Below are 5760 nucleotides of genomic sequence, written 5' to 3'. Positions count from 1 at the left end.
ACAACCACACAAGGAACTTAGCTGTAAAGTACCGACAAAATAGATTAAGCCCAACACCTGCACAAGAAGATGAGAATCCAGCGGTGGTTCCTCCACCCGAGGGCACTCCGACGATCAAGTCAGTAATTAATATATCCCAAAGATAGGAAATTGTGCTTAAACTCACAAAAAAGAACTTAAATAAGAACATACCTTAGACCCACGAGAGTGCCTTACTTTTATAATGATCAGTGTCTAACTTTTCCTAGAAGTCTTACTTTATGAGACTCTATCATTTGTAAGGATAACATCTATAACAACTTACACTATTCAAATTAAGATGAATTTCCTCAAGAGTCCCATCTCTATTCAAATAGGTAGTTTGATGTCATCTAGGACTCTAGTCCTTTATCCAAATATCTCAGATTCCGGTATTACCACACCATATATCGGTACCATGGTCCGCCCACGTGGCACCTCGATTAACAACTTCGGCCACGTGGACTACCAAAAAAATATGTCCCCACATGATGGTTTATAATTTTCATATGCAATGACACCTTGAGACTTAGGGTTGGTTTGGCATAAACTAAATAATACAAAAAGTCAAAAAGTCACTATCCTATTTAAGTCACATCATCTTATTTAAATCACATAATCTCTCTAACACATCACATCAAATCCAACCCAAACTCAACCCATATAAGCCAATTAGTCAAAAAGTACACTTTTTTAGAACATCTCAAACCAACCCTTAATTATGTATGGAATGGTAGTGTGATTAACACTCAAATACAAACAATAATTATGAATATTAGATAAAAATAGATACTTTTTCTCTTTTTTTATTAGAAAAAAAAAAGAAGCAAACTTTCACAATATTTTTAATTCTCTAAAATCAACAAATTTGCTCTAAGACGTACATCTCAATTTATACTAAAGAAAATCTAAAACAATAAGAAAAACCCAATCCTGAACTAATTACATTCTAATCAAGCCAAAATTAAATTCAACAAAAAATTATCAAAAACTGAAAGATTTGAGTAACACTCAAATTCAAATATTTTAAAGAAAAAGATATGGGTATGAGCTTCCCCCTAATCCATCATCTGGATTGTTTGTTGATGCTCTATCTAAAAGTAACAATAAAATTTTATTTTGATTTGTTATGACAATATCTAATTTGTCTTTTGTTTGCTGATACTCTATCTTAAAGAAACAATAAATTTTATTGCATTAATACTATCATTTTGCTGTTTTAATAAATTTTTATGGGTAGATTATATATACATCCATTGAGATTTACTTAAAATACAGATTGTCTCTTATAATTTGAAAAATTACAAATACACTACAAAAAAATTGACTTTTTGCGACGGTAAAATACCGTCGCTAATACTGCTACTGCTGTCGCTAATACTTTTTGCGACGGCAAAATAACTTTTTGCAACGGCAAGAGGGGGGTCGCAACTGCAGGGGTTGCAAAAGAGTTTTTGCGACGGTAAGTGCCGTCGCTAATGTTTTGCGACGGCATTTTTACCTTTTTGCGACGGTACCGTACAGTCGCTAATAACGTTTGAAATTTCTTATTTTTTTGCGACGGCCCTATTTTACCGTCGCTAAAAACGTTATTTGAGACGGCAAAAAACACCGTCGCCAATAGTCTTTTTTTTTAAAAAAAAACACTGTTTTTTGCGACGGGTGGTGCCGTCGCAAAAAGTATAAAAGAAATGAAATTTTCTATTTTTTGTGACAGTGTAATGCCGTCGCAAAAAATATTAAAAAATAATAAAATTTCTATTTTTGCGACATATAATATCGTCGCAAAAAGTAAACCCTGTAACAAAATTAATAAAAATATTAAAATTTTCTATTTTTTCCGACGGTGGTGCCGTCTCTCTCTCTAAGAGCTAATTATTTACATTCCATTCACAAAAACGTCATAACAGAAAATAAAAATAAAAATTAATCAAACCATCAAATTCATTATTTTACAAAGACCAATTAAATTGTACATGTTCATAAAAACATATTTAAATTATAAAATTCACCCAAATCCTAAAAAAAATAAAATAATAAAATAAAATCTAAAAGAAACATATTTAATTGAATGTCAGACACTCTAAATGACTGAGAATCTACAGGAGGATTTGATTTTGCTGTTGCTGTGAGATTAATCCTGGGGGATCCAACATCTGAATCATCACCTCCAAAAGCCCAAATGAACAAAAAAACAAACATAATAATGAGGAAATAACAATGTCAGACCTGGTTAAATGTCTAAATAATAAAGAACAAATCACATTTTTTAAAGAAATAAACGAATGTTAAAAACAAATTATTACATTTTAAATAATTGTTGTTTCTATTCTTTGATATGTGAAACTATTCAGCTAATCATTCAGCTCATATAATCTCTAAAGTGAGCACTAAATCCCTAGTCTTCCTCTTATTTAGTTTCTCAACCAAACCTGATCTTAAGGTACTGTTCTGAAGGCACTGTTCACAGCATCCCAAAGGACCCAAACAGTCCTTTCCTTCTTTGTTCAATTAATTCTCCAATAGAACAAAGGAAACAATGAAATGATATAGGGTATCCAGTAACTTCATGGAGTCCTAGTAGCATGAGTAGAAGTATTCATTAGTTTTGCACACCTTACAACAAGATTGGAGAAAGGAAATGAAACACCAAAAGCAACAAATTACAATGATCCAGATTCCAAAAATCACAAATCCCTACAAACCAACAATCTGGTAGCACGGTTCCCACCAAAAAGCGAAGTTCTAATTATTTGTAGTGGAAATATAAGCTCAAAATAGAGTGCTACGATTATTACTTTTTATCCATTTCTTTTTTTATTATAAAAAATGTGGAAAGGAAGTGCTATCATTCAAGGAACAACAGCATTTTGACAACATTAAGGAAAGAACAAGGTGGGTGGAATAATGTATGACTATTTTTCTTGCACTAGAATAAAATAAATATATTTTATAGACATAAATTGGAAAAAAGCGCACACCCACACACACACCCACACACACACACACACATATATATATATCCTTCAACCTATAAATCTTGGTGATTGAAAACTTAACCCAAAGAGGTAAAAACTGTTCCCTAAATCAGCACTGTGCAAAGAGGCAGAGTAGTCAGTAGACCATCTTCCTATGCTGAGTGGCAGTGGGTGCATGATTTGGTTCTTTCCAATGCAATTACTTACAAAGCATGAAGTATTTTGTTCGCCCACAACGTAAAGATAGGAAACATACCCTTCTGTCCCAGTATGGAAGAAAGCAGACAAAACCATAGACTGGAGTAATGGTTGATACCAAAATAACATTGAGACCAGTAAACAACAATAGTGCTGAAATCTATTGAGACCAGTAACCCACTGTCCACACACTGAAATCTATTCAAATAATGTGTAGCTATGAGGAGAGTGTTATGATAAGATAGTGGTATTACAAGATAAGATGGAATAGCAAAAAAATAAAAATGAATACATTCAGGAAACTTAGAAGAAGCAGTCAGTGGCATGGCATCAATCAAAGATCAAAGGAAAGAAAAATGTCTAAAAAGATATGGTCAAGTACAGCATAGATCAATTACCACATGTACAAAAGAGGAGTGAACATGGGCTTTTAACAAAGACAGACTCAACTCAAGTGCAATGATCAATGGAACTGGGAAAACACACATCAGTAATAGATTAATATCTGTATTCCTCTTTTGTAAAAAACAAACACTCACAGAACCTGTACTGTACAGAACCACAACCATTCAAAAAGATGAAGTCAATGTTGATTAATGTGATGGACCAACAAACATTTTTGTGTAATGTTCACACTTATTTATCATTTATATTAACTTATATTTCATTCACTTTTATTTTATCTCACCTTTTACATGCTATTCAACAGAAACTTCCAAGAATCACAGAGAGAGCCTCAATCAACATTTGACTCCATACATGCTGCTGGTTGGACCATCAAGCAAACTCCAGACAATGCTCAGTCAACATTAGCCTCCATGAACTAGCGACAAATGCTACCCAAGACAAACAGAAAAGTTAGTATTTGTATGGGACTCCCTGGCTTACAATTCTCCATATTCCAAGCTGTAACTAAGCTGGACATTATTTTTCATTTTTTAATAGATAAAATTAGTAGCTTACAATAGATAAAAATATCAGTACACATAAAAGAAAAGATAAAAAAGTTCATTTCATGGTATATAACACAATATTACGGATATGCTATTGAATATGTGATTATCATAACAGTGATGTTAACTGGATCAAAAATTGAAGGCAGGGGAGCCGTGCTTAGTGCATCTGCTTAGCTTACAATTAATCAAAACGTAAATGGCTATATTCAGAATTTTCTAAAAATCAAGAACAACAATTGAAATTATAATAACACCAGGAATTCAATGTTAGGTATGAGCTGACAAAAGCAAATTAGATGAAATAAAAGGAAAATTACCAAACCAAACATAAAGATCTTCTCTATCAATTACAGTGAAGTAAATGGAATTGAGATCTGAATCAGAAAAGGGGAATTGGGTCTCTTATAGAAGAGGGAGATTAGACTGACCATTTTGCGCCAAGGAGGCCTCTGTTGAAGAGTTGATTCAAAAGCGACATTTAAGCCTCAACCAAGACGATCGATAAAGCTTTGATTGATTGTTGATAGCAGATTGATCGATCAATCTCATAAAGCTAATGTGGGTTTTTCTTCTAGTTACAGATGCAAAGAGGCTGGTATGAGTAGCAGTACTAGGCAGATCTGTATGGGAAAAACAGATGAAGAAAAAAAAAAAGATCATATATATATATATATATATATATATGTAACAGATCAAAAACCCCCCTATATACACTCACAGATGTATATATATATATATGTGTGTGTGTGTGTATGAAAACCCCCTATATCCGAAATCCCGACACAGAGAGAGAGAGAGAGAGATACCCTTTGAAATCGGCGGTGAGGGAAGATCGCCGGTGAGGGAGGAGTGGCGGTGAGGGGCGAGCAACCGTCAACGTCGTTTGTGAGAGAGAGAGAGAGGGAGGCAGCAGCGGCGGTAAGGGAGGAGGATCGACAGTGAGGTACGAGCGACGGTGAGGGAGGATCGGGAGTGAGGGAGGATCGGCGGTGACGGATGATCGGCGCCGTCGTTGTGTGAAAGAGAGAGAGAGGAAGGCGAAACCCTAGATGGAGAGAGAGACAGAGAGCGAGCAGGAGGAGAGGAGACGGCTTGTTGTGTTTGTGTTGTGTGTGTTCTCAAACAAAACCCTACACACACACACACACACACACACACACACATGTTATAGTTAATGAATTTTTTATTAAAATAAAAAATTATTAAAATAATTTTTATAGTTGATGAATTCTTTTTTTTCATTTGGTAAAGTTAAAAATTTATTTGTTTTATATTTATTTTAATGAATAAAAAATTATTATTTTTTTTTTATTTGGTAAAAGTAGGAATAATATTTTTCATTAAAATAAAGTTAATTTTTTATGGTCAATGAAAAAGAGAGAAGATAGATGAGAGAAGAGATAAATAAATGAGAGACACAGAGAGAGAGAGTCAAATAGACAGAGAGAGAGAGAGAAGAGTGATGAATAAGAGAGAGAAAGAAAAGAGAGAGAAGAAGATGAAAAAATGGGTGAAAAGATATAGACAAAGAGAGAGGCAGAGAGAGAAAAAAAAAAGAGCGAAAATAGATAAATAAGAGAGAGAGACAGACAGACAGAAAGAGATGAGCG

General features: G+C 33.9%; 1 long non-coding RNA gene across 2 annotated transcripts; it reads right to left on the bottom strand.

The window, feature by feature from the left end:
- Positions 1 to 2204: 2204 nt before the first annotated feature.
- Positions 2205 to 5289, bottom strand: LOC145820196 (uncharacterized). Of its 2 annotated transcripts, none has more exons than XR_014361362.1 (3): positions 4957 to 5289; positions 4468 to 4770; positions 2205 to 4030 (listed from the first exon to the last, which is right to left on the bottom strand). It is a non-coding gene; the product is annotated as an uncharacterized LOC145820196 (long non-coding RNA). The 2 variants fall into 2 exon arrangements; XR_014361363.1 differs by having other exon boundaries at positions 4579 to 4770.
- Between the last annotated feature and the right edge of the window lie 471 nt (positions 5290 to 5760).

Source organism: Camellia sinensis, chromosome 2 (genome assembly GCF_055761805.1).
Source record: "Camellia sinensis isolate YWXY chromosome 2, ASM5576180v1, whole genome shotgun sequence".
Lineage (NCBI taxonomy): Eukaryota > Viridiplantae > Streptophyta > Magnoliopsida > Ericales > Theaceae > Camellia > Camellia sinensis.
This window is presented reverse-complemented; position numbering and strand designations above follow the sequence as displayed.